Source organism: Giraffa tippelskirchi, chromosome 10 (genome assembly GCF_054371585.1).
Source record: "Giraffa tippelskirchi isolate mGirTip1 chromosome 10, T2T-mGirTip1v1.2.pri, whole genome shotgun sequence".
Classification (NCBI taxonomy): Eukaryota; Metazoa; Chordata; class Mammalia; order Artiodactyla; family Giraffidae; genus Giraffa; species Giraffa tippelskirchi.
In genome coordinates, this window is record NC_137284.1 from 109,353,407 (window position 1) to 109,368,740 (window position 15,334).

The window sequence follows — 15,334 nt, forward strand, 5'->3', positions numbered from 1 at the left end:
CACAAAGCCTTATAGGTTCTCTTAAATATCTTTTGAATTCATCCTTAACTTCCAACACATTAATCTAGGGCTGTTTTCATCTCTCACCTGGAAGAAAAAAGCTTTGTCGAGCCATAAGGCACATAGCATGCAATTCAGTGGTCTTTGTGACACATAATTGTAGAACATTTCATGACCCCCAAAACCCATACCCTCTCCATTCCCCTCCAAATGATCTCTACGGATACCTTCTTTACTCACACTTTCTCCACAGTGCAATAGTTTTCATTTAATTTTGCTTAGAATGTTCACTGTCCTTAGAATAAAGCTCAAGTTCCTTTCTAATTTACAAGACCTTTATATTTTGGTCTTTGCTTGCTTTTCTGACCTAATTTCTTTCCTCACAGTTTACAGCTCACTAAATTAAGATTTTTAGTTATCTTACTGGGCCTTGTCCTCTTTCACATATAGTTTTTTCTGCCTCAAACACTTCTCATTTGACTGGTTAGATTTAACGTGATTATACATCCTAGTTTATGCCTGTTTTCCCTTTTCACTTTGAAAATTGTCCCTGTTTGGATAGTAAATGATATGGTAACCCTGGTTGAATTCAATTTACCCTTCAGGTAACTTCCTCCAAGTGACTTTTTTTTTTCCTTCAGCAGTGCCATGGGACATGTGGGATCTTAGTTCCCAGACCAGGGATAGAACCCATGCCCCTTGCATTTCGTAGTCTTAACCCCTGGACCCCTAGGGACATGTCCCCTCCAAGTGGCTTTAAAAAAAATTCTAACATGGTTCCCTTTGTTTAAATCTCAAATTTTACTCTCTGTTGCCTAACACTCATTAAACTATCTTACTGTCTTCACCACAGCTGAGAGGGCAAGAGCTGTGTCTACCCTATTTATTTCTGTATCTTCAATGCATAATAATGCCTGGCACATAGGCACACAGTAAAACCTATATAAAGGCATGCATAAGTCACAAGGGGAATCTGTGGGAGTAGATAATTCAGACCACTATTTCAGAATTGTAGTAATCAGTAATGGACTATCTCTGACACTATGGAAAAAGGATTTGTCAATAAATTAACATCAAATGAACTGACATTAAAAACACAAACTTTCCAACAATTTTGATTTGACCAAGTGGGATTTATCTTGGGAATGAAAGGTTGGTTAAACATCTGAAAATCAAATAACATGAACAGGATAAAGGAGAAAAATCATATAATCATTTCAATAGAAAAGTTATTTGACAAAATCTAAGGACATTTGTGATACATTTTTTAAGCTACTAGAACTAACAATTTAGCAAGTTTACAGGATACAAGAACAATATATATAAAAGCTTTGTTTTATGTATTATCAACCATCAAAATTCAAAGACAAATGGCAAAATATGAAAAAGGTTTACAAGTGCTAGTATCTCTAATATCTTTAAAGAGTTTTTAAAAATAAAAAGACCAAGTACTCTGTAAGAAATTGAGCTTGGGAGGTGAACAATAAACTTAATATATGCTGATCTTATTCATACTATGAGAAACACACAGACAATAAAACCAGCACTGGGATACTATTTCTCATGTATTAAGTAGGCAGAAATCCAAAGTTGGACATACTGTTGGTCAAGAAATGGGTATGCTCACATATTCCTGATACTCCTACAAATTACGGCAGTTGTGGGAGATTTGACAGTACTAGTAATCTAGATCACAATCCTAAATCTAGGGATCTCTTCTCAAATAAAAAAGCCTTTTTTAAATACATGCACAAGACTGTTATTCCCTACAATAGCGTTTGTAATAGCAAAAAGAACAGAACCCAAAATTCATCAGCAACTGGTTAAATCAAGAATGGTTAAATAATGTCAGATCCACCGTATATCTCCAGAACATATTACTAAACTCAAAAAAGTGGAGGAAAGTGTGTGTATACAGTAAAATGTACATTATTTACAAAATTTGTTACATGAAATGTACATTTACAAAATTTGTTACGTGTTTTAAAAAGATAAACATTTTTAAATGGTTAACTAGAAGGAAAGGAAAGGAACAGGATGAGGGATCTAAAGTCTTCTTTGAGTGTAACTTGTTTTGTAAATTTGACTTTGGGATTATGTAAATATTTTACATGATTATAAAACAGATTTTAAGATGAAGCTAAAGAATCTAAATTAGTATACTGCGGTGGCATAACCCCAAAAAGGAACTTTTAATCAACTTAAAACAGTAATTTGTACATCTCTAGTGGAATAAACCCTAAGGAAAAAAATCTTTTTAGCTTGTTTTAGTCATATTATTAGTGGTAGTCTTGGTATTAGTTTTCTAATACTATTGTGTGTGTACTGTGGCTAAAGCAAATGAGTAATAATCTAATCTGTTTTTACTAGAATCTTCCTAGAGCTGGAATTCTCTGCAGAGGAGAAAGGAAAAATAGAAGAGGATGAGTAAAACCCTGACTTTGCAGGGTTTTATAACTAAAACCCTATATAAATTTACATTACATTTTATCTTATTTTCTCCTTTCTGTTGAATAGGCCATTGCTCATTGCAACAAGCAATCAATAGATGCAGAAAAAGCTTTTAACAAAATTCAATACTGATTTATGACAAAAACTCTCCAGAAAGTGGCCATAGAGGGAAACTACCTCAATGTAGTAAAGGCCATATATCACAAACCCACAGCAAACATCATTCCCAATGATGAAAAGCTAAAAGGTTTTTCTCTTAAGATCAGGAACAAGACAAGGTTGTCACCCTCACCACTTTTCAAAATAATTTTGGAAGTCCTAGTCATGGCAATCAGAGAAGAAAAAAAGGAATTCCAATTGGAAAAGAAGAAGTAAAACTTACTGTTTGCAGATGACATGATACTGTACACAGAAAATCTTAAAGATGCCACCAGAAAACTACTAGGGCTCATCAATGAATTTGGTAAAGTTGCAAGTCCAAAATTAATACACAGAAATCTGCTGTATTTCTAGACACTTAACAATGAAAGATCAGAAAGAGAAATTAAGGAAACAATCCCATTTACCTTCACATCAAAAAGAATAAAATTCTTAGGAATAAACCTACCTAAGGAAGCAAAGGACTTTTACTCTGAAAACCATAAAGGCACTGATAAATTGAAGATGACACAGATGGAAAGATACACCATGTTCTTGGGTTGGAAGAATCAAATAATGAGTGTACTACCCAAGGTTATCTAGATTCAATGCAATCCCAGTCAAATTACCAATGGTATTTTTCACAGAGCTAGAACAAAAAAATTTTAAATTTGTATGGAATCACAAAAGATCCTGAACACTCAAAGCAATCTTAGGAAAGAAAAACTGAGCTGGAGGAATCAAGATCCCTGACTTGAGACTATGCTACACTGTAGTATAGCTACAATAATCAAAATAGTATGGTATTGGCACAAAAATAAATAAATTTCAATGTGATAGAATAGAAAGCCCAGAAATAAACTCATGCAGCTATGGTCAATCTATGACAAAAGAGCAGGGGAAACAACAGTCTCTTCAACAAGTGGTGCTGGGAAAACTGGACAGCTCCATGTAAAAGCATGAAATTAGAACATTCTATAACACCATACAAAAAAATAAACTCAAAATGGATTAAAGACCTGCATGTAAGACCGAAAAATATTTAAAACTCTTAGAGAACATAGGCAGAACATGCTTCAACATAAATTATAGCAGTATCTTTTTGGATCCACCTTCTGAAAAAGTGAATGTGAAAGGTGCTCAATTGTGTCTGACTTTTTGTGACCCCATGGACTATACAGTCTATGGAATTCTCCAGGCCAGAATACCGGAGTAAGTAGCCTTTCCCTTCTCCAGGGGATCTTCCCAACCCAGGGATCGAACCCAGGTCTGCCATATTGCAGGCGGATTCTTTACCAGCTGAACCACCCCTTCTAATGAAAATAAAAACAAACAAATCGGACCTATTTGAACTTAAGATTTTGCACAGCAAAGGAAACCATAAATAAAATGAAAAGACAACCCTCAGAATGGGAAAAAATATTTTGCAACCAATATGATTGACAAGGAATTAATCTCCAAATATAGAAACAGCTCATGCAGCTCAATAGAAAACACACACACACACAATCAAAAAATGGGTAGAAGATCTAAATAGACATTTCTCTAAAGAAGACATACAGATGGCCGAAGAGCACATGAAAAGGTGCTCAGCATCACTAATTATTAGAGAAATGCACATCAAAACTACAGCAAGGTATCACCTTCTATGGATCAGAATGGCCTTCTTCAAAAAGTCTACAAACAATAAATGCTGGAGAGAGTGTGGAGAAAAGGGAACCCTCCTACACTGTTGGTGTCCATGTAAATTGGTACAACCACTATGGGGAACAATATGGCAGCTCCTAAAAAATAAAAAATAGGGGACTTCCATGGTTGTCCAGTGGTTAAGACTCCATGCCTCCAACGCAGGGGACGTGGGTTCAATCACTTGTCAGGAAGCTAAAGCCCTATGTGCCACATGGCACAGCCAGAAAGAAAAAACAGAACTACCATATTATCTAGCAATCCCACTTTTGGGCATATGTCTAGAGAAAACCATAATTCAAAAAGATACAATCACTTCAATGTTCATTGCAGTACTATTTACAATAGCCAAGACCTGGAAGCAACCTAAATGCCCATCAACACAGGAATGAATAAAGATTACATATCACAATAGAATATTACTCAGCCATAAAAAGAATGAAATAATGCCACTAGCAGCAATGTGAGTGGACCTAGAGGTTATCAAACTAAGAGAAAGACAAATATTGTATGATATCACTTATATGCAAAATCTAAAAAATATTTATACAAATGAACTTATTTACAAAATAGGAACAGACCTACAGACTTCAAAAGCAAATTTACAGTTACCAAAGGGGACAGGTCATGGGGAGGGATAAATTAGGAGATTGGGATTAACATATGCACACTGCTATATATAAACAGATGAATCAAAAGGACTTACGGTATAGCACTGGGAATTCTACTCAAAGTTCTATAACCTATATGGAAATAGAATCTGGAAAAGAATAGAAGTATGTATATATATAACTGAATCACTTTGCTGTATACCTGAAACTAACACAACATTGTAAATATACTCCAAAATAAGATAAAAATTAAGTTAGAAAAAGAAGCACCTCAATTGCAAAAGAAGAAAAAACAAATGTACAAAGGAGCTTAGAATATCTTATTTTGCCAGATCTTATAAAGAAAGCTATCAGGGACTTCCCTGATGGTTCAGTGGATAACAATCTGCCTGTCATAGCAGGGGACATGGGTTGAATCCCTGGTGTGAGAAGATTCCACATGCTGCAGGGCAACTAACCCAAGTGCCACAACTACTGAAGGCCGTGAGTTCTAGAGCCCATGCTCCGCAACAAGAAAAGCAACTGCAGTGAGAAGCCTGAGCACCACAACTAGAGAAAGCATGTGTTCGGCAACAGAGACCCAGCACATCCAAAAATAGATTGGGAAAAAAAAAAAGCTATTACAGACTATTAGAGAGTCACATCAAATGACTTTGGAACCCACTGGTCAACAAGAACCATTGACCAGGCCTGACTACAACTCCATGGGATGGGTGATGCCTGGGATTCATAATTACTAGACACACAAGGACAGCAGGAACTGTAAATACCATTTGAAACTCCTCATCAATTGCATAGTGGGGACAAACTCCTGGCCCCACGAATATGGCCTGGTAGGGCAGAGGGGCCTGATGCCCAAGGGCAAGTGTGCAAGAGCTAACTGCATATGTGCATTCCATGGTGATTCAGCATCAAGGCTCCCCAGAATCAGTTCCCAGGTCTGGCCATGTAGGGATAGACAAGGCCACAAAAAATTAAAAGCAAACCATAAAACCATTGAGCAGAGAGAAGGCAGTATGAGCAACAGTAAGAATAAAATCTCCAATCAGAAGAAGATATCTAGGCTAATGATTTGTTGAAAATTAGAACTTCTGAATTATAACACCTTTCACTTTCACTTTTATTGTGGTTAATTTTCCCTGTTATTTCTCATTGTACCAGTAACATTATTTTTAGTGGAAAAACATTAAAATACAAACATTCATAGATGTATTTGAAAATATTTTCCCAATACTAATCACATATTGTATCATATATTTCCCATTTTGAAAATATTTCTCTCTGTGGGAGAGTGCCAGCTGTTTAATGATACACAAAGGAACTTATTTTTAGCTTTAATCCATGGAACTTCCTAGGGGATACCACTGTAAAATATGTCAGTGTTTTTTTTCTTGGAAATGATCTACTAAATAATCTCTTTATTGTCTTCAGAAACGAAAACATTAGCCTGAAAAATTTCAAAATTTCTTAATTATTTTTATTTTGAAATATTGTACACATTCAAACATATGAAATAGTAAACTCCATATAAGAGGACTTTATATCAAAAGAAATAGCATTAATCACCTAATATAATGAATTTCAAAAATTCTATTTATGTGTTCCTGCCAAAATATGAAAGTTTTTAAATATTAAACTATTACTTTCTGTGTGTCTGTGATTCAGATTTTATTCCTTATTATGTCATTCATACAATTTTAAGTAAATAGACTTTGAGAAAATATACTGGGAGATTTTGTTGTTTGTTTGTCCTAACCATTAGAGTCCTAACCATTAGACACCCAGGGAATTCCTGGGAGTATCAAACAGATGATGGCAATATTGATGAGAATGTTCAAGTATTTTACATAAGGAAGTAAGAGGCACCACTGCCACCATCACCCCCCAAAATTTGTATATTTCATATAAAAAGAGTTCATTGGCATTTAAGTAACATTATTCTTTGTAATCTTTGAACCACAATACGCTTGAACAATAGCAAATCTTCAGAGCAAACCAAAGCATCTTCTTCTATTAAAAGATGTAGCATTTTCAATTTCTTTTAAAAAAAAAAAAAGTTGAGATTTGACAGAAAACAAAATTCTGTAAAGTGATTATCCTTCAATAAAAAAATAAAAGAAAGCAAACTAATCAACACAACAAAACTAAACACACAATCCCAAAACAGAATTTGGCATACTTCAGTGGTCCTGAATTTTGAAGTTTCTATAGTATTAATCCAAGAAATAAAATGTGATTCAACATTTAAAAATGAGGCTGAGCTTCTTTACCATAATTATACTTACTTTATAATTCAAACAATTTAATTGAAGCCATTGTTAACCCAGCCAAAACCATGAATACAACTCAAACTCCCCTTTTCCTAAGATGACTTTGTTAAAAGTTAAATATTCTTTAAAAACTCAAATCCAAGCTGTACAGCTGTAACTTGAGGAAGCAACACAGAAACCACAGCTATAGTTCTAAGTGATTTTGAAGCTGGGGAGCATATATGAAATCACTGTAAATTGCACATTCACAACAGTAACTTCCTGATAAAACTTTTTTCTCTACTAATGACTAAAAAAAATAAGCAGGTACTACAGTTCAGCATTTTAAAGACTTCTTTATACCATACACAAAAATAAACTCAAAATGGATTAAAGATCTAAACGTAAGACCAGAAACTATAAAACTCCTAGAGGAAAACATAGGCAAAACACTCTCCGACATAAATCACAGCAGGATCCTCCATGACCCACCTCCCAGAATATTGGAAATAAAAGCAAAAATAAACAAATGGGACCTAATTAAAATTAAAAGCTTTTGCACAACAAAGGAAACTATAAGCAAGGTGAAAAGACAGCCTTCAGAATGGGAGAAAATAATAGCAAATGAAGCAACAGACAAACAATTAATCTCAAAAATATACAAGCAACTCCTGCAGCTGAATTCCAGAAAAATAAACGACCCAATCAAAAAATGGGCCAAAGAACTAAACAGACATTTCTCCAAAGAAGACATACAGATGGCTAACGAACACATGAAAAGATGCTCAACATCACTCACTATTAGAGAAATGCAAATCAAAACCACAATGAGGTACCATTTCACGCCAGTCAGAATGGCTGCTATCCAAAAGTCTACAAGCAATAGATGCTGGAGAGGGTGTGGAGAAAAGGGAACCCTCTTACACTGTTGGTGGGAATGCAAACTAGTACAGCCACTATGGAGAACAGTGTGGAGATTCCTTAAAAAGCTGGGAATAGAACTGTCATATGACCCAGCAATCCCACTGCTGGGCATACACACCGAAGAAACCAGAATTGAAAGAGACGCGTGTTCATCACAGCACTGTTTACAATAGCCAGGACATGGAAGCAACCTAGATGTCCATCAGCAGACGAATGGATAAAGAAGCTGTGGTACTTATACACAATGGAATATTACTCAGCCATTAAAAAGAATACATTTGAATCAGTTCTATTGAGATGGATGAAACTGGAGCCCATTATACAGAGTGAAGTAAGCCAGAAAGAAAAACACCAATACAGTATACTAATGCATATATATGGAATTTGAAAGATGGTAACGATAACCCTATATGCGAGACAGAATAAGAGACACAGATGCATAGAACAGTCTTATGGACTCTGAGGGAGAAGGTGAGGGTGGGACGTTCTGAGAGAATAGCATTGAAACATGTATATTATCATATGTGAAACAGAACACCATTCCAGGTTCGATGCATGAGACAAACGCTCAGGGCTGGTGCACTGGGATGACCCAGAGGGATGGGATGGGGAGGGAGGTGGGAGGGGGGTTCAGGATGGGGAACACATGTAAACCCATGGCTGATTCATGTCAATGTATGGCAAAAACCACTACAATATTGTAAAGTAATTAGCCCCCAACTAAAATAAATAAATTTATTTAAAAAAAAAACAAAGACTTCTATGCATTTTTACAAAGGTGCTTCAACTGAGACATACATTTGAGTACTTGAAAACAAACAAGGCTTGAAATGGAGTTTATGTGAAAGAACTTAGAACTCAGTTACCAAACAACTAAAAATACACAACAGATAAAAAGGAATTTATTAAAACCATTGTCTCTAACAATATAAAAATTAAATATTAAGGCATCTTTTGCTCCCATTTGGGTATATGCAGAAAAGAGAGTGTTTTAAATAGAAACCAGCATTTCTATTCAAATGCTTTCTAATGCATTTGGCAGATTTTTTCTCTTATTCCATATACCATTGAAAGCTCTCATGATCAAACATCAGGTCCTAAACCAAGAGAAAAGTATAAACAGATACTGACTTATTAAAAACCAATTCACCCTTTAAAGATAAAAAGGAACTGCAAAGAATATAAAGTTCAAATACTAGTATTTAAATTTCTCTGAAGCAGTTTATGCTTCAGTGATTAAGAGAATGAAAGGATGACGACTTCAAGATGAGAAGCTTATTGAATATGGCTATTTTTATTTGCCACCCCAAGCAACTTCTGGGATCTTAGTTCCCCCACCAGAGATGAAACCCTGCAGGGCAGTAAAAGCTCCACATCCTATTGGTTAATAGGCCTCCAGGGGATTTCATGAGTTAATTTTTAAGGCTCACAAATAGTTGGTCATTTTTAGAGGATGATAATGAATCAATTCATTTTGAAAACTAGGAAATAAAGGGAAACATTCAAGCATTTTATCCTTCCTTTTATATATAAATTGAATGATATAGTAACAAAATATTTGAGGGCAAATTTTTTCTTTATACCATATTCTAGCTAATAAAGAAGAAATGAAAGAATTAAAGTATTGCTACTTCTCATTCCATAGTGGATCTAGACAATAATATATATAAAAAAAGAAAACCAGACATTATGTTTGTAGAATAACAGACCATATAATGTAATCTTGCCCACCTTCCCTCCCCCATCAAGTCTGAATCTGATCAAGCCTCTACACTCAGCTACCAATCTATGAAACTATAGATACTAGAATAACATGTTAAATTATTTATATCTAAAGGATCCAATCAGCAAAGTCCTGATTTTGAAAAACTGTACAGGACAGATGACTCAATTTCTTCCACAAATTGGAAAAAAAATACAAAGTTGTAGAAGAACCTCTAGAGACTTAAAAGATTTATCAGCTCATGACATTATGTGGACTTTATTTTGGTACCAATTCAAAGAAACAAATTAAATATGGCTCCACACAAACACTTGTACATGAATAATATTATTTGCAAATAGCCCAAAAATGGATAAACAAAGTGTAGTATCTCCATACAATGGAATACTATCCAGCCACAGCAAGGACTTAAGTACTTAGTCATGCTACAACATAAATCAACCTTAAAAACTTTATACTAAGTGAAGGTGTTACCACCAGGTTTGTTTCGCCAGATGCGCAGAAGTCAAAACGGTGAGATGCAGAGGTTTGTAGCAAAACGAGGAGACAGGAAAACAAGTCTCCAATCTGCTTCCCTGAAGGCAAGAGTCTCAGGTATGGGATAAAGAACAAACAAGCAGGGTGGTCTGAGGCCTGGGGAGAGAGGAAAGATGATTGGCAAAAGGTGTGGTAATTGTTCCCTGCAGGCGTAGCAAAGCTACAGGCCTCTGCACATTCAATACGTCACAAGAAGATGCTCCTGCATGCCCAGGTGAAGGGCTGGTGGTCCCATCCTCTCCTAAACAGCTCAGTTCAGAGCAGACACAGCTGACTTTGGCTCAACTTGAAGCAGATGCAGCTGACTCCAAGTTCCTGAAAAAAGGCTACACGTGCTGCCTGGGAGGATCTGAACGTCTTAAAACCTTCGTTAGTAAAGGCAGGTGACATGGATTACATCCATGGTTTTAAAAGAAACCAGACATAAAATGCCACATACTGTAATTATTCCCTTTATATGAAATATCCAGAAAAAGCATATTCATAGAAAGCATATTAGTGGTTGTCAGGGACTGATTTGGAAATGGGAAGTAACTGCTAACAATACAGGGTTTCTTCTTGAGGTGATAAACTAGTGGTGGTGATTGTACAACTCAAAATACTATAAACCACTGGACTGTACACTGTGAATTTTGAGGCTTGTGAATTGTATCTCAATAAAAAATACAGCATTCATGGGACACATGGAAATTTAAATACTGACTGCCTGACTGCTCAGTTGCTCAGTTGTGTCCACTCTTTGTGACCCCATGGACTGTAGCCTGCCAGGCTCCTCTGTCCATGGGATTATCCAGGCAAGAATACTGGAGTGGGTTACCATTTCCTCCTCCAGGGGATCTGCTATTTGATATTATAATATATAACATTACAAATTTATAATATTAAAAATACTCATTTTAAAGAGATACATTCTCAAAAATTTATAGGTGAAATATGATGCTATAATTTGCTTTTAAAATAATACAGGATAGTTTGGAAATCATTATTTTGAGTAAGGATTAAACCAGGCAAGAATCATCAAAGGATGCTATAATGGCCCTAACCAATGTCCACCAATTCTTTGATATTCTCTGTTCAAGAGTTGGAATTTTAGGGAATTCCCTGGAAGTCGAGTGGTTAGGACTAAGTGCTTTCACTGCAGAAGGCATGGGTTCAATCTCTGGTCAGGAAAGTAAGATCCCACAAACCAATCGATAAGCCCACCAAAACATAAAAAGAGAGAGAGTTGGAACTTAAAGTTGGAGCTAAATTTCCCTTCTCTGGAATGTAAGCTGGACTTAGTTCTTCACTTCTAACGAGCTGACTGTAAGTGGAAGTGACAGTGTATGGCTTCTAAGTCTAGGTCACAAGGCTTTGTCCTCTCCTTTCCCTCTTAGGGATCACTTGCTCTAGAGGAAGCCAGTACCATCCAAAGAGGACACACAAGTGACCCTTTGGAGAGGTCCATGTGGCAGGGAACCTGAAGCCTCCTCAGTTCCCCACTGACTTCCCAGGCATGTGAACGACCCTTTCTGGAAGTGGATTCTCCAGCCACAGTCAAGCCTTCAGGTGCCAGCAACTCCTGGCCAACAGCTGGAATGTAACCTCACAAGGGGACCCTGAGCCAGAAGCATCCAACCAAGGCAGCGCTGACATGCTGACCCACAAAAACTGTGTGAGATCATAAATATTTATTGTTTTAATCTAAGTTTTGGCATAACCTAGTATGCAGCAACAGGTAACTAAACACAAATGCTGAATGTAGAGGAAATTTTGATAAGCAGAACATTTCTGTGATCTTACAGTGTCTCCCCTAGGCTGTTTATTATTTACAAGAGAGGGGAAAAAAACAGTAATTGTACAGTGATGAAGCTGGGCAACAACCTTGACTGGTGAAGATTAACACTACCAGTAAGGAGAATGGATATCATATAGCTCCCATGTGATGCTCTGAGAAGGTCACAGCCTCATCTAGGTAATGTTCTGGCCAAGAATGCATTTCTTGAGTCTAATCATAAGGAAACAACAGACAAACATCAAATTAGAAATGTCTTGTTAAAAAAAAGGAAAAGAGGGACTCCCCTGGAGGTCCAGTGGTTGAGACTAGGCTTCCACTGCAGGGAACATAGGTTGAATTCCTGGCTGGGGAACTAAGATCCTGAACACTGCACAGCATGGCTCAACAAAAAAAAAAAAAAAAAAGGGGAAAGGGATTCATTTTCCCAAAATGTCAATGTCATGAAAGACAAAAGCTCTGGAAATGTTCCTGATCAAAAGAGACTAACAACTAAATGTAATACCTCACCCAAAACTGGATTCTATACTGCAGGGGAAAGAAAACGCTCTAAGGAACATAACTGACAAAACTGGAATAAGAATTGTAGCGTAGATAAAGTAATGAGTCAGTGTTCATTTTACTGAAGTTGATTATACTATGGTCTATAAAAGAATATCCTTATTCTTAGGAAATACTCAATGAAGTATTCAGGGATAAAGCGTTGTGACGTATGTAAGTTACCCTCAAATGGTTTCCCCTCAAATATCTGGGAGATAGTGAAGGACAGGGAAGCCTGGTGTGCTGCAGTCCATCCGGTCGCAGAGTCCAACTTAGCAACTGAACAACGACAACCAAAAAGTGTGGGGGTAGGGAGGAGGGGTGAGAGAGAGGAAAAAAAACCGTACTGATAGAGCAAATGAATAAATGTTAATAATAGATGGAGGTAAAGGGTAATGGGTTTTTTAAATATTTTCATTTTAGCAACTTGTATGTAGGTTTATTTCCAGGTAAGGACTAAAAAGATACTATGGCAAAAATATTCTATGGGATGGAGGAAAATAAGTGAGGGTTAAGATTAAATAAGACTGACTATAAATTAATGACTACTGAAGCTGAGTGGTTTATTATAAAGAGGTTTATTATACTTTTGAATGTATTTGAGTATTTCCATAATAAAGGAAGGTAAACAACGAGGGGATTGAACTTGAAGTCGCCCCATGTCTCTTACAGTTCAATGGTCTTTTTGAGTGTAGTAGATGATATATGATATAAATTTGAGTTTCACTGGTTCAAGCTTTCCTCCAAAAATTGGGGAAAATAATTTCTACTAGTAAGATTATTTGCTACTGCTTAGTCATTAAGTTGTATGCGACTCCATGGACTGTATCCTGCCAGGCTCCTCTGTCCATGGGATTTCTCAGGCAAGAATACTGGAGTGGGTTGGTTGCCATTTCCTTCTCCAGTGGAAATTCCTGGACCTAATAATCCTATTGGGCTTCCCTTGTGGCTCCATGGTAAAGCATCCCCGTCAATGCAGGAGACATGGGTTCAATCCCTGGTCCAGGAAGATCCGCATGCTGAGGGGCAATTAAGCCCATGTGCCATAACTATTAAGCCTGTGGTCTAGAGCCTGGGAACCACAATGCCCTAGAGTCCATGGTCTGCAACTAGAGAGTTTAGCCCTCACTCTCTGCAACTGGAGAAAGGCCCGAGCAGCAGTGAAGACCCAGTACAGCCAAAAATAAATAAATAAATAAAACAAAATTTAAAAAATAGTATTATTAACATTGTTTTACACATGTTAAAGTTGTTAGCACGTTGTCTAGCACATCCAGTTGTTCAATATGTGCCAGTAATAACTATGACTATTGGATGAATACGTGAAATATAAAGATTAATTTCCACTTGATGGTTAAAAGATGGGAGTGTCGTCTCCCGAAGTTTGTTGGTAAGGAAATAGACCTGCATAACCACAATCATTATCGGCATGAGATAATACTGGAATAGGTTCACTTCGGGTGCTGCAAAAAGATAACGTCTTTATGATTAACTAGGTTGTTGTTATTGTTGTTTAGTCACTCAGTTGTGTCCGACTCTTTGCGACCCCATGGACTACAGCACGCCAGTCTTCCCTGTCCTTCACCATCTCCCAGAGTTTGCTGAAACTCACGTCCATTGAGTCAGTGATGCCATCCAACCATCTGTCTCTGTCATCCCCTTCTCCTCCTTCCTTCAATCTTTCCCAGCAAGCAGGATCTTTAGTTGCACCATGTGGGATCTAGTTCCCTGACCAGGGATCTAACCCAGACCCCCTGCACTGGGAGTGCAGAGTCTTAGCCACTGGACCACTAGGCAAGTCCCCCTGGAGGGATCTGATAGTAGAAATCTTGTTTTAGGCTTTGGATGCTGGGTGAGCATGGGCAAAACTGACATTGGTCAAGTTCATGGGAAAGGGCCTGGGTTTTCTCAGGAATAAAGTCTTCTTCTTAAGGTCTGAGAACTGTTACTTGCTCACGTTTGATTTTCCCTGTGCACCCCTTTACGATGGTACTTATTCCCACTTTGCTGAAGGGTTACATAATTATGCAGATCAGCATCGTGGGCCTTTTTCCCTGGACAGTACTTTCTGGAACTGCTAGACTTCCAGATGAGAACTGTTTATTCTGGATCAGACTTAATTTGGTCAGCTGAAGTCTCTTGGGTATGGAGAGTTTTTCTCACCCTTGGCCTACTTTTTGTGGTGCTAAATATCCTCTTACAGTTTCACCAAGTACTTTGTAAGAGAAAATTGTTGAAAACACTGCTTTCTTAGTTTCTCTGGCTATATCACTGCATCAGTTACATGGTGCTTCTTGGTAAGTCACAACCACAGAGGAAGGAAAGGAGGATTCTGTTCATTTCACAAGTGCCTACTATGTGCCATGCTCCTGTCCTCATGGGTCATCACAAAACCGGAACAGTAAGGATGGTGATAGAAATACATTCAGGTCCCAGTGGGGCAGAAAGGCACTGGAAGCCCAAGAGGCTCTAACTACCATTCAGTGAGTTCTTTGGGGCTTCTCTCATGGCTCAGTGGTAAAGAATCCACATGCCAATGCAGGGGACGCAGGTTTTATCCCTGGGTTGGGAAATTTCTCTGGAGAAGGAAACGGCAAACCACTCCAATACTCTTGCCTGAGAAATCCCATGGACAGAGGAGCCTGGTGGGCTCTAGTCCATGCTGTTGCAAAAGGGTCTGATGTGACTTAGCTACTAAACA